The sequence below is a fragment of the Mastomys coucha genome, unplaced genomic scaffold (genome assembly GCF_008632895.1).
Source record: "Mastomys coucha isolate ucsf_1 unplaced genomic scaffold, UCSF_Mcou_1 pScaffold8, whole genome shotgun sequence".
Classification (NCBI taxonomy): Eukaryota; Metazoa; Chordata; class Mammalia; order Rodentia; family Muridae; genus Mastomys; species Mastomys coucha.
This window is the reverse complement of record NW_022196914.1, coordinates 43337064-43355823: the sequence shown is the minus strand read 5'-3', so window position 1 is coordinate 43355823 and position 18760 is coordinate 43337064.

The following is an 18760-nucleotide window of genomic DNA, read 5'->3' as shown; positions in this document are numbered from 1 at the left end:
TTTTTGTTTTTTGGAGGGGAAACTGGGAATAGAGAAATTCGCATGTAAATAAAGAAAATATCTAAAATTAAAAAAAAAAAAGATGATCTCTAGCCATGTGATCCATTTAATTATGTAAGCTCCTCTGCTCCCTCACCAAACAAATCCCCCACATTCTAGTTCCATTTCAAAGACAGCTCTTTCCACAACGTTTATCTCCTTTATAAAGTGTACAAACTTTTCATTTTCCTTTAATCTTCAAATTTATTGTACAATTTTAATGTGGAATAAAGGTCTCATATAGAAAGTCAAATAACTTCATAGGATGAGCATATTGCAGCATGTGTCTGATATGACTTAACTGTCATTCTATAAAAGTAACTTTTACTCACCAAATGTAATTGATGTCTTAGAAGCTTACTGCTGAAAGCTCATCCCTTCTAGTTCTTCTGAACTCTAGCTTCCTGGTTTAATTTCAGCTGTTCTGGCTGAAGCTCCTCTCTAAGTTGATTGATTCATACTGGCCTATCTCAGCTTCTCACTGATTCGTTCTACTTTGCCTCAAACTATCTGTATTAATTTGTTCTAGCTTTCTGGCTCCATCTTATTCTCTGGCTTCAACTACCTCTGAATGAATCAAACTGCACTGACTGTACTAACTGAATGGAACTCAGCAGAACTCTACTGAATTCAACTAAACTACACCAAACAACACAGAACTGAACTTAACTGAACATCGCTTCATAGCCTGAACTCAACTGAACTTTACTCACAGAACTATATCCTCTGTCCTGACTCACTTTGCTGCTCTGTTAAACCACCTTTCTTTCCTGTGCTGTTATCTTGTGTAGTTGAATGTATCCAATCTCTGACTCATTAAGTCAAATCTTTCTTTGATTTGTCACTTTGTCTGCCCCTCAATTACACATTACTTTCAAACATGGCTGCTTCCTTCTGCAAACTAACTTTACCTTCATTGTTTGGGATTAAAGGTGTGTACTAAGGGCCTGTCGGTATTCTAGCCAGAGGCATCACACAGATGTAAAAAGACCTTGGATATGATCCCTTGCCACAACAGCCATGTTGCTGGAATAAAATTCCTCTATATCATTCAAACTATTAATTAAATAACTTTGATCAGTTTTCATTGATTCTGTTCATTTTTTTCTAATTGTCTAAATACTCGTAGTTGATACCCTTTATTTGTTTTCTGTGTTAATTTAATCCTGAATTTCTCTGATACCTGTATTATTCATTTGCACTCCTTTCTCTCTCCCTAAAAGACCAAGATAATTTAGAACACATGTTGATCTTGTGGTGAATATTGAAAGTAAATAATAAAATCATTAAAAAGACTATAATGTATTGTCTAATTTCAAATATTGTCAAAGACATATCAAAGATATGTACATAGATATGGATATATATGTATATGGATATATATATATAATATAACTTTAAAGATATATATATGGATATAATTTTATGTATATTGGTATATTGCCCACACATATGTCTGTTCACCACAGGCATGGCTAGTGTCATTGGAGTTCAGAAGATGATGTCAGATCCCACAGACCTGGAGTTATAGAGATTTGTGAGTGAGTTCGTGGATGCTATGTTAAATTTCAGGTTCTTTGGAAGAGCAGCCAGCATTCTTCACCTCTAAGCCATCTCTCAAGCACCCAAGCAGATATTAAACTAAAAGGCTTTGAGAAGGAAAAAGAAATCCAGATGAATCTGTTAATTGTTTGGGCCTTTTTGTTTCACAAACCATAAGCCTAACAAATATCTTTCAATTTTGTGGTTACTTTTTTAGGGGATTCATTATTATTTTGATTAGCTTCAGCACTTCTCTTTTTAAATGGTTTTAATTTTAACACATCTACAAATTAAAAAAGTTTTAAAAGACAAGTACTTTTATAAAGTTTATAAAAATCAGATCCCTAGCCATATGCTCATCGCTCTCTCCACAGAAACATTTATCTTTCCATTGGTGTATATATCTTCCATGTGTCTAGTAGCTTACTTTTATTTGTAGTGGTGGTTTAAAAGATAAATCCATCCCCAGACACCCATGGACACTTGGTCCCTAGTTAGTAGGAGGTACAACCTTGCAGGAGGAGACATGTCACATGGGGTAAATTTTGAGTCTCAAGCCATTTCTTTCTTTCTGCTTCTCTGTGTAGGTGAAAACTTATCACCCAGTTTCCAACTCCAATCACCATGTCAAGAGAAAAGGAAGCATTTAACTTGTATATTTTAATATTTATAGCATGTGAGATGGAGAGACCACACTGTATTCTGGATCTGGCTATGCAATGGATTATCACCACTCTTGCTCCCCTGTAGCTTTTCTCAGCTTTGCCCAATTTTGGCTTTATTAATTCTCATGACTGTGTTTGCAGTGTGTTCTTTCTTGGCTCCATATCATCTCTGATCAGTTAATAAATCTGCTTAGAGATTCTATGTGTTAATAGTCAATTTGATTTGCCTAAAAAGGATGTTCTGGTACTCTACCTCCTCCATTCTGAACTTATTTTCTTAAAAACATAGTGCACAGCACTTAGTCTGAGGTCTTCCTTGCTACTCTTCCATGATTAGTTATTTGCTTTCAGATCTCACCTCTGTCATCACTTCTACCTCAAGGTTATTTTCGAGAGTTTTTCTGCTCATTTTGAGAAGATTTGTTTCTTTTTTTCTACTTTGCCTGTAATTGTGTACAAATTTCTCTTTTGAACAATTGGTTGTAAAAGTTTGTCGAAAATCTCGTTGGTGTAAATCTACTTTTTTCTCTGCATAGACTCAAGAAATGACTGAAACAAGGAAAATGTTTTCTTGTGCTTTTTAAAAAGAAAATTATATTTTATCTTCTCATGCTTCTTTTTCATTAGTTGTGGAATTACTACTTTTAATATTTGGGTGTATTACAATAAAATGGAATTTTTGATGCTTTTTCTTATGTTTTTAATCTTATTGACATTCTGCTGTATATTTTGAAAGATCTCAAATTTATCTTTACAGGCTTAATTTCCTCTATTATAAACTTAAATGATTTTTATTATGTATACAACTAGCACTACATCAGTGTTGTTTTCTAAGAAATATTTTCTTATTTCTTTTTAATTATTTTTTATTTTTACTCATTTTATTTTTATACATTCTATCCTTGAATTCCATATCAGAGGCTAACCTAATATTTTCATGTCTGCAATACTGCTTATATATTTAAATTCTTTCAGTTTCTTAGTTTCTAATTGAATTCTTAAATGGTAAAGGCATTTAACAACTTAAATTTCTTATATAAAAAGGAAAAGAAAAATATATTTATATATCATAAGTAAATTTTATATTTGAGAAATTTAAAGACTATAGATTGATATTTAATAATTAAATAAGATTATATTTTGTTACAAATTCTTAATCAAATGTTGCACTCTCTCAGTTAAGTGGTAACTCTTGTGGTACCATATAACTCTCTCAGCCTATACAGGAAATGTTATTTGAAGCAAAAGTCATTTTGATTCTGAAGAAAGATCAGAAAAATGAAACAGGGTCTTTACTAGTCTATACAAAAGGGCCACCATGCAATCAGTGGATTGTGCTAATTATCTAGGTACATTCTACAGGAAACTAAGCTTGGCATTCAGATATATTAAGATGAAAAAGAACTTCAAGAGAAATCTGTTGTCTGGCCTCAAAATAGTTTGCCAGAGAAAGAAAGTAGAAAAATTGGCTCATAGAGTGTTTATTTTCAGACCAAATGAGATTTGTACTTTTCTCCAAATGTTGTGTTGAAATTTAGATTCAAGTTAAAAGCATGAATTCCTTATTAATGGCAAATGAATGTTTTACAGAATGGATTAGTGCTAGCGTTCATGGATTCTTCCAGAGATAGGCGATTGAGTAATGGAGAGGGAGGTAGAAAGGTAGTTTGGAGACCCATAGGTAGATGGATCTAAACGTTTCATCATAGAAGCCATTTACCAAATGTTCACCAAATAGGAAACAAAAATAACAACAGAAATAATGATTGTCCTACAAGTAATGAAAATAACCAGTTCAAAATGATTTACAGGTAAAGTATACCAGTTTAAATTAGGAGTAAATTCATACTTCTCAACTTAATATTCATTTGAATAAAACATTTTAGTAATATATATAATATACATATATATAATATCTATAAATTAAAATTTAGGAAGACTTTACTTATAAAACCATTCACAGGGCATTTTCATTGTGATAACTCTCTGAGTCAGTTTTAAAATCCTTCTTATGTAGACAAAACCATCATAGTATATAATTAATAATGGAAATTATCAAAACCCAAAATATATTGTGAAGTAAGAAAGCCAGTGAATTATACAGAAGTAATAAGGTTAGAATATATCATCTACTCACAAAGACTAACATTCCACAGATCTGCTAATACCAGGAACTTTTTTCCTTAGGTGTCTTCCCTGAGTCACAATTATATATGAAAATATTAACAAGCACACCTGGACCAATACTAACAAGCTACTTTGCATTAGAGAAAAATATAACTCTTTAGAGAAGAGTTTAGAATAGAACCTTATCATATGCATTTTCACTTTGATTTTGGATTTAGTTACAAGATGGTAAACAAAATTGATGAAATGCAAAATAGTCAAATTTTACTACCTAAAATTTTAATACACTGAGAAAACATTTCTCTGAACATGTTTGCAATATTTTATGAAAAGCAACAAACTCAGATATGACTAAATAATTTTGTGAAATTGGGTGGGTTATAAAGCAAATATTCTTAAAGAATTAAATAAATTTCACTAGATCACTAGCACACTACATTGTCTGAATTATGGGCAAAAGCCAATATCATGCCTTTTGTTTTTCAATGAAAATATGAATACATGCTTTAAATTATTAGAGTAAAAAAGATTGAAAGATGTTGGAGGTAAAACTTAGGAAAAAAATATTCACTAAAAGATGCAAACAAACCTTTTTGTAGACTAACCTACATTCTACTTGAGGCATTTCCATTGTGATAGCTCCATGAGACTATATGAATAATTCTTCAAGACTTTACACTAAAATCCTAACAAGTTAAGTAACATAGGTGTTTTGAACCATAAGTTTTATACTGGTGAGTTTTTGTTTCTATTGCCTGTCATTTTGAAATGAGGTAGACTGTTTGACTTATGCCTTTTATAAGAATACACGTCTTAGTAATGTTTGAATAATTTAGCTTTATTATAAGATATTTACAGGAATAGCCCTAGATATTCTTTTAAAACATTCCTTAATTCTATGTGCAATTTCCTGTTTCTCCTTTCCCTTGATGGTCATTGAAAAAAATCACTATGTTACTTGAGGCATTAATAAATTTAGTAGATTATTCTTTTTTCTTTCTCTGAGGTTAACTAACTTGCTTTTTAACTCAACATTTGTTAGACTTTCTGATTCCAAGATTAATTTTTTGTTACTCTAGTGTAATGTTGCATATTCATTTGCAAAACAAAGACACATGGGCAAAAACTCCTGCAATATTGTCTGTCTAGGGACAGCTCTGAAGATTACAATATGTTCAGCTCTCAATTTTTTGTAACAACTTAAGGATGCAGTCTTTAGTTGAATTTCAAGATGGATCCTAATTTTTACATGGATCCTTCTGGCAAGAAAATTCTGGATACCTTAAGTAACTGAAATAAAAATTATAAGGCACGGATTCTTAAAATTGTCCCCCCCCCTTCGTCTAGATGAAAATGAGCAGAAGAAAACATACTGCGATAATCCAAAACATTCATTATGAAAATCATGTACGATTCGAAACTCTCTCTGCAAGCTGCATTTGATTACAAACTTCTCTTGGGACTATGCCTAGGTATTCTTGGGCTTGAAACCAGACTACATTGCTTAGCCTACCAACCACTGAGCATGGTTTAACATCACTCAACTCCATAAGACCTACACTATGCAAGAGTTCACATATGACATACTTTCTAAACAGTTCCTGGATTTTTTGCAAAATGCAATCATTAAACAGTAGCAATTTTGAAAATGCACACTATTCATATTTACTGTAATATCATTGCTCTTTTTAGTTGTCTGAAAGCAATGCATTAGCAATATATCTTTAGTCAATAAAGAACCACAGGCATCTGATAGCAAAGATGGTTTTGCTTATAATGCCCAGGACATATCACTACTTTATGCTACCTACAGAAATAGAATATTGCTAGGTTCAAAAGGAGTTGAGATCTATAGAAGAGGCCATTTACTGTTACACAAAGAACATAGTTATGTTAATATTGTAGTTTAAATTCTATGACTGTTTATATTTACCAGCAATATTATATTTTCAGAAAAATGTCTGGGTCATGAAATTTTCCCTAAACAAAGCACCTTTTGGAAATTACATATGGAAGCACCCATTCACAAGGAAATATGTGGAGTCCCTTATAGTAATAGACAGAAAGAGATGAGTCTTAGATAATTTATTCTATTAAGAAAACTTTAATGTAACTGTTACTCCTTTCCAATATTTGTTTATAGTTCTTGAAAGCAATGCAAAACATTTTAGTTTTGTACTTGAGATCTTCTTCAACTCCAATTGACTTTACCAGCTTTTTATCTGCCTATATGAAACACATACAATTCTATACTGCTTTAAACATCTATGGTAATTTTTTATCTCTATCTAAAACATACTCTGAAGGCTTATTTTCTTTTTGGACCTTAACTAGTCTGTTTAAATGTTTTTCAAGTTCTCTCATATCTTTCCCATTTGACTCAACTTTAAAGAAGAAAATATTGACCTTCGGTAACCTCACTCCCTCTCACTGTTGTATAATTCTGTATACTGTTTACACTTAACAAATGCAACAAACACATCTCAGTTCCCATCTGCACAAAAGTTGTACTTATACAGGTAGGAAAGGTATATATTGTCAAGGTTACAAGTCAGAGAAAGAAATTAGCCCTAAACAACTACACTAAAGTTAGATTGTAGATGGCAGAAGGAGTATGATATGGACTGTCATAGATGGAAAGCAGAAATCCAAACAAGCAATAAATGAAATATTAGTAGAAAAACTCAAACTATTTCTCATTTCCTGTTTGAGAAATTTTTTATGGGATACACTATGAAGCTTTAATTGCACTTTACTTTCATGGTCTGTATAAAAAGGGTAAAATCTTGCTAAATATCATCATCTATCTCTGTCCTCATTCAGAAGACAATGCGACCAGCACATGAAGCTCCTACCACCATCACTCCCTTGCCATGACAGACTGGAGTTTCCAGAGGAAAATGTAAAATAAATTCCCTTGCATCTCTATTGTCAGATATGCTGTGGCAGCAAAGCTTTCACTTTTCCCATTACCAATATGGTGACATAAAGTTGCGAGGATAGTATCAAAAATTACTTCCAAACAGATCTTCATGATCCACATCAATAGGGTGACTTCCTGAAATTTAATGTGGCAAATGGCATCTGCAATCTTATAATATGGTTCTACAATTGTCAAGAATGCAGTGGGAAATCACTGGTTATACCTAAAATTAAGGGAATCTCAACCTGAATGAAAAAAGGCAATCAACCAATGGAAATGTCAAATCAATGAATATTCTGGGTTTATTTGTGAAGCTTTAAAGGAGCTATCTCAAAAATGCTTCAGTAAATAATGGCAGACATACTGTTATGTTTTTGAATGAGAACAGTCCCTATGTCTCATTCAATGAGAATGGTCCCTATAATTACATACGTTTAAATGTTTGATCCCCAGTTAGTGGAAGTGTTTGGGAAAGATGCAGTGGTATATTGTTGTTGGAAATGTGTCACTGGGTTTGGCATTGAGACTTCAAAATCCCATTCCAACCTATAGTGCCTATCAGATGTAAGCTCAACTACAGCCCCAGCACCATGTCTGTCCACCTCCCCATGTCCCATCATGGTTATCATGAACTCTTCCTCTGATATCATAAGTGATCTCCACTTAAATTGTTTTTAAGACTTGCCTTTATCCTTGTATTTCTTCACAGTAATAGAACTATAACTAAGATCCTAATAAAGCTCCATACCCTAAACAAATAGAAGATATAAATATAAAGAAATCTACACATCCTAGAATTTAAAAATTGCAATAGACACTGACAGATTTACTCAGAATGCAAAACATATGAGAATAAAGAGTATCCGTCACTTGAAGATATAAGCATAGAAGCTGTTCAACTTGAATAAGCAGACAACATAGCTTGCAAAAAACTGAGTATAACACCAGAAAACTAATGTAACATAACAGAATTCTAGCATGTCTTGCTCCAGAGTTTAAAAAAATTATATAGCATTACCTGAAGACCCAGTTATACCATCCTGGGCATATTCCCAAAAGATGCTCCAACATATAACAAGGACACATGCTCTACTATGTTCATAGCAGCCTTATTTATAACAGCCAGAAGCTGGAAAGAACCCAGATGTCCTTCAACAGAGGAATGGGTACAGAAAATGTGGTATATTTACACAACGGAGTACTACTCAGCTATTAAAAACAATGAAATCTTGAAATTCTTAGGCAAGTAGATGGAACTAGAAAATATCATCCTGAGTGAGGTAGCCCAGTCACAAAAGAACACACATGGCATGCACTCACTGATAAGTAGATATTAACCCAAAAGCTTGGAATACCCAAGATAAAATTCACAGACCACATGAAGGTCAAGAAGGAGGAAGCCCAAAGTGTAGATGCTTTGGTCCTTCTTAGAAAGGGAAACAAAATACTCAGGGGAACAAATATGTGACAAAATATAGAGCAGAGACAGAAGGAAAGGTCATCCAAAGACTGCCCCACCTGGGGATCCATCCCATATACAGTTGCCAAATGCAGACACTATTGTGGATGCCAAGAAGTGCATGCTGAAAGAATACTGATATAGCTGTCTCCTGAGAGACTCTGCCAGAGCCTGACAAAAACAGAAGTGGATGCTCTCAGACAAGCATTGGACTAAGCACAGGGTCCCCAATGGAGGAGTTAGAGAAAAGAGCAGAAGGGATTTGCAACCTCATAGAAGAACAACAATATCAACCAACTGGAACCCCCAGAGCTCTCAGGGACTAATCCAACCAAAGGCTACACAGGGAGGGACCCATGGCTCTGGCCACAGTATGTAGCTGAGTACGGCCTTGTCAGGCATCAATGCGAGGAGAGGCCTTTAGTCCTGGGAAGGCTCAATACCCTAGTGTAGGGGAACTTGAGGGGTTTGCTATGAGGAAGCACCCTCATATGAGCAGGAGGGGGGTAGGATAGCGGGTTTTGGGGGGGGGGTGACCGGGAAAGGGTCATAACATTTGAAATGTAATTAAAGAAAATATCCAATAAAAGAAAAAGGAGAAAATGCATGTCTGAGAAAAGACTAGCTAAAGCAATGTAAAAGTAAAAGACAAATATTTATGTATGTAAGAAGTTAAGTGAAACAAAGACAAGATTCATCCCCCAAATTTTTATCATCCCAATCAATTACCTTGAAAACAGATAAAGAAAAACAACACATTTTCAGCATACATGAAAGGACATGGATGACAAAATATGATGGCATAACCTCAGAAACTAGGAAGAAGGGACAGGATGTCTTTCAGCTGACAAAAGAAAAGCAAAAGGGAAATCAAATAACCTCATTCTGACACAGAAACTAAACACACAAGTAAACAAAAGTTCAGTCATTATGAGATTTATACAATGAAGACAGCCTTTAGGTATGAAAATAAATACTACATGAAATAAATAATTAAAATAAGATTTGCCCCATACTTACCTTAATTTAACAGTGAAGAGTTTTTCAGATAAACATGTAGTAAAATGGAAGAAAATGAATAGCAATATTAGAAATGAAGAAATAATAACAAAAACAAAATGTTGGTGAGTTAAGAACTTTATGACTTTTTACATTGTAATAGCCATTTAGGATGAAAACTTACACTGCTCTCTGACATGATTTTTAACATGGTAGAGGAAATATTAAACAAGTCTGTCATGAAGAGAGGAGAGAGTAGCAGGACCTATATTATATCTATATTTACTTGAATTGGTGAAATGCCACTACTAGAGTTTGACCAAAACATAAATCCTGTCAGCTTCCTACAGAATTTCCTTGATTCTGATATCTCAAATACTCATTCATATGATTTAAGGTTCACATCCAGCATTTACAAGAGTTTTATAGGGTTTTTACAGTTCTAAAACTAACGACCCTATGATAGCTAGCCACTGTTTTCTAAATTATTATTTTAAGTGTTTGCTAGTTATACATACGTGATATATATGTGTACCTGTGTGTAAAGGCCCACATGTGATGTCAGAATAGAGTGTTGTCCTCTATCAATTTCCACCATATTTTTTTAGGTAAAATTTCTCCCTGAACCTTTGTCTCTTTGTCTCCCTCTGTCTCTCTTTGACTCTGTCTTTCTGTCTTTGTCTTTGTCTCTGTCTATCTGTGTGTGTGTGTGTGTGTCTGTCTGTCTGTCTGTCTCTCAAGCCCCCAGTTTCTCACCCCCACAAGTCCTATTTGTGTGCATTTATGCCCTGTCACATGGGTACTGGAATCCATACAGTTGCACAAGTAGCACTTTTAACTACTAAGTCATCTCTCCTGCCCTATTATTTCTCTTTTTATTTTTCCATAATCTCCCTATGTTGTCTCAGCTGATTGCAAACATATGATTCTCCTGCTTTAGCATTTTAAGAAGCTAGGATCACAAGCACACAGCACCGCAGCTGGATCCATGGTGTTTTAAAGTAGATTCAGTTTATATATAGAGCCTAAGGTGACATCCTGCTTATGAGATAGCCTCCCTATCTAGTTCACTATAGCTTTGGGACACAGCCCTCAGGCCATGCTACAATTGTGAGCTGATCTTTTCCAGCTGCTTTTAGTTTGCTGTAATTGGCTTGATTTTGATTCAGAAACCTCTATGACAGACTTCGTACAGCCAGTTTCTTTGTGACCAGATCACCTCCTAAGACATATCTCTTACTGCATACCACATAGCTTTCTTCACTTCTTACAGGATTAGCCTGTCCATTGTTTTCACAGTACTGTCACCTTTAAAATCATCCCACCCCTCTCTCTGTATATTCTTTTTCCTACTTTCAGCTTCTATTCTATACCATAAGCTTTCTGACCTCAGGAACCACATTTACATTGCACAGAATAGACATTATGCAAGTATTTACAAAATAAGTAAATATCTACTACATTATTTTCACTAAAAACCTGTGTAAATGAGGATGACACGTGAGAATCTAAACTGTTGAAAAAAACAAAATATATGAAATTTTCTTCCAACATTAATTTTCAAATATACCATAATCAATATCATATTTATAAAATCCTTTCTATAACATAATCTGTTTAGAAATAGAAAGAACTATTTAAAAGTCATCATGTCTTTAAAAAGCTAGAAAATATATTTAATTTCAGCAAATTTTTACCATTACCATTTGTAAGACTTATATGCAGTAGTGTTATTGCAGGGCTTTATTAAATACAAAAGAGAAAAGGAAACTCTTTGTAAATGCACATGCTCTGTCCTTTCCATCTTCATGAATTTCCATGTACCATAGAGCATTAAATTCTATAAAACCAAGATGGACTAAGAAAAATTAAAAAACTAGCTTATAGCTGTTGCTTCCTTCATCTTCACTCCCCTAAAATCTATGAGGACAAAAAATATCCCACTCTGTCAAAATTTGCTTGACCATGAATGATTCTATATGTCCATGAGACTGTCTATGTTGACCATATCTTAGTCTAAATTCTTCAGAGAGCTGAGCCTTGCATAAAACTGTTTTATACGCATGAAAATCTAGGGAATCATGAGTGTGTGTGAGAGAGAGATATGTGAAGCTGGAAAAATTGAAGAGATAGTAAGATGTTTCACAGAGCTGGTATTCAGCAATACTGATGACTGGACCTTGAAAGGTCCTACATCTTCACTATAAAGTTTGAGAAGAGAAAAACAGTTCACAGGCCCTCATGCAGTTGCTGATTCCTCTATACTCTCCTCTTTGTTTCGCAGCTATACCTTCCTAAATGCCATGTCAGTCTCTTATGGTTTGCTGTGTCATCAACAAGGAAGCCTATGACAGAAGACAGTCATTGTGAGCAAATGTGAATTAGAGTCAGGCCTTCACAAGATCTGCCAAATTCTCACCAGAAGTGGCCAAGTCAGTAGTACCTGAGGTAACACAATGCAGATGTGTAACAGTGAGCTATCTTAAGTGTACCTGAGTTATCCACCCACAGGATGCTTCAGTCCCAAATATATAAATTTAGGGAATTTCCTGTTATCATAGAAACTAAAATTGAAGGCAATATAGTAGGAATCTGTACTTAGAAGAGAAATCCTTTTCTTGACTCTTTGTATGACCTGAAGACTCTCTCAAGGACATCTCTTGTATTAACTAAAGGAGAATGTACAGTTCAGCTCTGGGGCAGCGGCTCTTCCATTAAACAATGTTCTGAAAACTGATAGAAATCAGGAAGGGTTTGTGCTTTAGTGAACAGACAACAATGGAAAAGATAAAGAACACTTAAGTGGAGAAAAAAACAGAACAAAGCTATAGCTAATTTCATAGGGCTGTACTTTGAGTGGTAACTGAGAAACACTTCAAAGACAACTGTAACACCAATATTCAGACTTTGGGTCAGAGAAAACAATAAAACTACTAATTGTTTAGGAAGCATAAAATTTTAATCAGATACAGGTTTCCAACTCAAAAATACAAATAAACATTTGTAAATAATAAATTTAAAAACTTGGTACTACTGCTTGAATGGATTTTGAACATGTGCTCCAAGATTTGTGCATCATGATTTAATCTCTATTGTCTGAGAGTAGGAAAGCAGAGGGAATCTAACTACAGTGTTTAGAGAGAGGACCTTGAGGAAGGTGATTAAGATTAAAGTCATGAGGACTGAGTATCCATGGTTGAATTTTGCTGGCCTTGTAAAAAGTAGCAAAACCAGGAGGCCTTATATTTTGCCCATGTTATGTTCTACATTACCTCAAAACTCTAACAGCAAGAAAGCCAGCACCACATAAGCATTAAAACTTTGAAATAGATTCTAAAAAATTCCTGTTTTCATTAGAACTGAGTTTGTTTAATGTTGATATTTGCAACAAAATTATTTACAACACGACTTATATACCCAATGCCCACAGAATATTCTGGAAAAAGGAGAGGAATGATAGTAAGAGCAAAGGACTAGGAAGTATCTAGTGATATTCTGTCTCCTAGACCATATCAATAGACTTGTTAACATGGAAGGGGGAAAATCTCACTGAATCTTTCTGGTAGACAAAGAACTACAAACAGCTAATGACTGCTACCAGATCTCTTACCTTCTCCCAGAGATGAGCATCCTATTTTGTTATACAATACAAAGAAGTCACTACTGAAGTTATGTACATGCAGTCCACAAAATGGACTCATCGTGTGTGTTTGTGTGTGTGTGTGTGTGTGTGTGTGTGTGTGTGTGTGTGTAACAATAATAAGAAAGGGAAAAAAGTCATCAATTTGAGAGAACATGAACAGACCTGGCACTTTTTGAAGGAAAGAAAAGGAGGAGTAAAAGTGTTGTAATTATATTTTAATCTAAAATATATTTTAAAAATGATCACTCAAGATGCTTGATTAAAACTAAATACTCTAATCATTAGTAAATGTAAAGTAATGTTAAATGGGTCTGAATGTCTTACACAACCATTCAAGCTAGCAAAATAGTATCATTATCAAAACATTGGTCTGTTGCTATTATTTTTCAGAAAATCTCAGAATCAGCAGAAAGCTTAATGACCATGGGTTCTGTAGTTTAACCTTAAACTACAGGTTAAGACTTTTTAAAACTAAATAAGAGGGTAGTTGTTACATAAGACCAGGATACAAATCTCAATGATGATATGTTTTTAACAAATCAATATGCAGGATAAAAATAGAATTCTTGATTATTTCCATAGGTTATTTGTCTATTGGATCAACAATGTTTTAGACAAACATCTGTTTGTAATGAAAGCCATAAACTTTTAATATCTGAGCACACATCTTGTTAGTTCTAACAGGAGAATAACTGATGCTATGTGAAAGAGCAAGCCCAGGAAGAGCCAGCTGCTACTCCTTGCTTCATCCTATTCACAGTCTCCCATAAATGCTAAATCTATTCATAGAACAGTGAAGTGCCAGCCAGTGATCTAATGCAGCACATTATCTCCATTGACCAGATCCCTGCAGAATCTTGGCAAGGATTCCTTCACCTGTTAGGAAACTAATTCATTGCAGTCAGACATATATTTATGCTTTATTTATATCTATTGGACAAAAGATTGTTAAAAAGAATGGATGTTAAGAGTACATTAAAAGGTCTGACAGAAGGCACAACTTCAGAGTTAAGACTCTGTTCTCCCTTTACGTCAGCCTCTTACAGCTCCCAACCAGCCATGGAAGACACCAGCAGCTCCCTTAGCTATTGTGCTTGTTGAACAGAAACACATGGTTAACAACTGAGAGAAAGGCTCCTGTTTCTGCTGAACATGATAACAAGCAATCAGTTGTTGGGTTTTTAATACAGTGGTAAAATTTCATGTTTCATATAGTTGCTGTTCTATCATCCCTACCCCCCGCTGCCACAAGGGTCATGTAGGAAACTGAAGCTACTGACCTGGTTTGCAATGACTCCTGGTGACCGCTCTAAAAGCAGAGCCCTACAGATGCCTTCCAGGAAATACAGGTAGAGTTTAAAAGGCAGGGTCTACTGGTATGATGTTTTGAACTTGTCAGAGTTGGGAGAAAGAGAAACAACAGTTGTGACTCGATAGTCATTTTCTTCCAAAGTGCCTCAAGAGTCTCCAGAAATATTTAATGACACTCCTACTGCATTTGGAGTATTTAGATTTATTTTCCTTGGACTATAGTAATTTCTTTCCAATTCACACATCTGAGGCATTCTCATTAGCCTCAGAGCAGTCACATGACAGATGGTGATGACTGTTTCTGTGTGAGAGAATGGCAATTGTCATACTGTAAGGAGATTTTACACTGTGCTTCCAACATGCTGAAGAGAATCATGCCAGTCTTTAAACATGGCAAACATTTTTCATTAAAAGATCCAGTAACCCTAACTAAGTCTTTCTTACTATAGAAGCACGTGATTGTTGCTAAGGTAGTTAAGAAGCATCTGATCTCACTCAATTATAATTGTGCAAGTGCGTGCTGCACACAGGGTTGGGGAGGTATTTTCAGTAGTCACAGTTGTCACTGTATTTATGTTTTATTGGCTAGGTGCTTATTTTGTCCTACATTATAAGCAAATTTGTGCCTGTATGCGCAATGTATTTTAAATGAGAACTATTTTGACAAATACACACGACTTCTTTTTTTTTTTTTTTAACTCCTTACCTCCTACAGAAATCTAGTCCCTAACAAGAATTTCAGGAAGTGTAGTTAGAAAAGATAATTCAAACTGTAATTTCATTTTACAGATAGTATAATCACAGTAGACTAATGAGAATGACTAATGTAAATCTAGTTTGCCCTTAATTTCAGTAGAAAGATGAATAAAGCCTTGTGGCTTGGCATAGGTTCAGGATATTATTACTTTTCTTGGCTTTACCATCGCCCCAGCCTATAAAGTACCATTTCATGATTTAAGTTAAATAAGTTTGTTTTCTGAGAATTTCTTGAGCATCTACTAAGCTCTAATATTAAAGAATACTATCACACAAATATGAAAATAGTTTTAATACAAATTTAATAAGCAAAATAGTTTGAAAGTTTCAATAAGGTTTTCGTATATAAAATGAGGTTAGTTGTAGATCTTTTAAGACATGGATAGCAGTGTGAAGCTGTGAAACTTCATGCAAATATGGAAAATCAAGTTTTTGCTAATATAGTCTAAGAGAGATAACAAGACAAAGCAGCCAGCAAAGTTGGCTAAGCAACTGCCAAGTATGTTTATTTCCATCTACAAGCAGAGAAGAGCAATCAAAGGCGTTTGCTTATGTAGTCATGTTTATTGACTTATAATGAAGGTGTGACAATGCCTAGCCTATCTGTGTAGTAAAAAGTTACATTGGATGGGAAAAGCACTGCCTTGGAAAATCGGTTATAAAAGATATTGATAAAATACTCCAGAGTAGATATGAGAGTGATAAACAGAAATACAAAATTTAAATACAGAATAGAGACATTTAAACTTTAACAAGCTACAGGTGCAGATTAGAGGGAGAGGAAAGAGTGATAAACGTGAAAACAGTTTTGTAACATGAATAATTATAACCTAGCATCAGCCAGAGAACCTTTGAATCAGAGAGACATGAGACAGGAAGCTGTGACAACTGTGACTGCAGTTTTCTTTCGACGGGTGACTTTGGAGTTGAAGAAGCAGATCTGTAGTTACAAAGCTAACTGGGAATGAAGGCACTGGGCAGATTGCATTGGAGGGCAGTGGAGGGCCTTCAGAAAGAGGTGGATGTCAGCACCAGCAGGGCCATGGAGGGAGTTGCTGCTTCCCCTGTCACCAGCGGGCAGACCAGCATCCCCTGGCAACGGTTGGCCTATTCCTCTCTCCTCAGGTTACTACTGCTTCCCTGTCCTGTTTTCAGACAAACCCCAGAAGGCTGGATGACACATGATCTTTTATAAGAACCACCAGCCCTTACTGAAGTTCAACATCAATAAACTGAGACTAATAATAGAATATAGAACTTTCCTTGAAATTTGATTCTACTTTATCCCTGAGATTTATACATTAGTTTTCTCTAAGTGTTTAGATAAGAATATAATAACCATGTAGGGATTTTTTTAATATAACTTTTGTTGCCAAATTATTTACACTTTTCTATTTAAAAAATCAATTAAAAAGTTCTAGAATTTTTATATAGAAAGTGTGATCTTCATGTTTACACAACTTATTCTTTTGTCAATATGTATGGATAGTCTGCAACACTCCGGCAGAATCTACCTGCCTCCTTTGCTCCCTAGCATCATTGTCTTACTGACAACCCCCTCGGGAATTAGTGTATGATTTGGTTTAGCAAACTGCTTACAAACAAAGCCCTTTTTATTTGTGTTTGCGAACATTTCTTGTCTTCAGAATCATTTAGGATAAAGCTAAAAATTCACTCTACTAGGTATCTAAATGAGTCGGGGGGAAAAAGCACCATGGCCTCACACCTGTGAGTGACTGAGCAAAGTTTCCTGAAGTGTTTATTGTGTGAAAAAGACCCACTAAGAATGGAGTCAGCACTGTACCATGGTCTTGGGTCTCAGGCTGATTAAAAAAGAAAACATGTAACACCCATATTACTTTCCTTCCTTTGTGAAACGTGACAGCTGCTTCTTACTCTGGGGCTACCACACTATCACGCCAGAATAGACTGACTCCTGGAACTGTAAAGAAATGTAACTTTTTGTTCCTTAAGTGACTTCTGATGGGTGTTTAAACACATCAATGAGCAGAAAAATAAATTTTCAGCTTAAGATGTAATCATACTGATACTCCTCATTGTGTCTGACATCTTACGTTGACCTCCCTCAATACAACAACACCATAGTATGCTGATCTCCCTGGCTGTGACTGACATAATGTTATGCTAACTTCTCCAGCTCTGTAGCTAACACTGTGCTAGGCTGCCCTCCCTTGCACTATGCCTGACATTGAGATTTAAATTCTGCCTTACCTTTGGGGATGACAAAGAGGAGGGAGTAGAACAGTAAGTGATGCTTGAGTAAATATCTTCGAAAGACTAAAGCCCATGACCACTGTGATTTGTGATGTGTTATAAAGAGGCAAAAACAATTTTCCACATCCCTAGCCCAAAGGCTACCACAGGTAGTCAGAAAAATTTACTGCCAAAACAATAAGTTAAAATTCCAATATAACTTCTTTTTTTTTATTTTGATCTCTAATTTTTATTAATGTATAAAATACATATAATCTAAACATATCATAAGTTTGTACATTCTGAAAAAGATCAGATGAATATATCCAGTAGCTGCAATACAGACAGAAACTGGTGCATTACTCTGACCCCTTTTGGATTTTACCTGCAACTTCTGTAAATAATCACAGTCCTAACTTTCAAAACATTATAACTTTGTCTGTTGTTGAACTTAGTGCCTGAGATGTTGCTGTTCCGTTCACAAAGTTGTCTCATATGCCAATGTGTTCAAGGCTATTTCCCATTTCTCTTCTATTAAATTTAATGTATCTGGTTCTATGTTGAGGTATTTGATCCACTTGGACTTAAGTTTTGTGCAGGGTGATCACTGTTTATTTTCTCACTCGATGACCTGTCCATCGATAAGAGTGGGGTGTTGAAGTCTCTCACTATTATTGTTTGTAGTTTGACGTGATTTAAACTTCAGTTTAATCTTCACTTTTACAGATAAAAACTTCACTTTTACAGATGTGAGTACCCTTGCATATGGAGGACAGATATTCAGAATTAAGAAGTCATCTTGGTGAATTTTTCCCTTAATGACTGTGAAGTGTCCTGTCCCATCACTTTTGATTAGTTGTGGTTTGATTTATTGGGTATTACAATGGCTACTCCTGCTTACTTCTTAGGTAGATTTCCTTGCAAAGCTTTTTTCCAACCCTTTACCCTGAGGTAACAATGTTTATCTTTGTTTCTGAACTGTGTTTCTTGTTTGCAGCAGAATGATTCATCCTGTTTGTCCAGCCATTCTGTTACCCTGTGTTTTTCTATTGAAGATTTGTGTCCATTGATGTTGAGAGCTG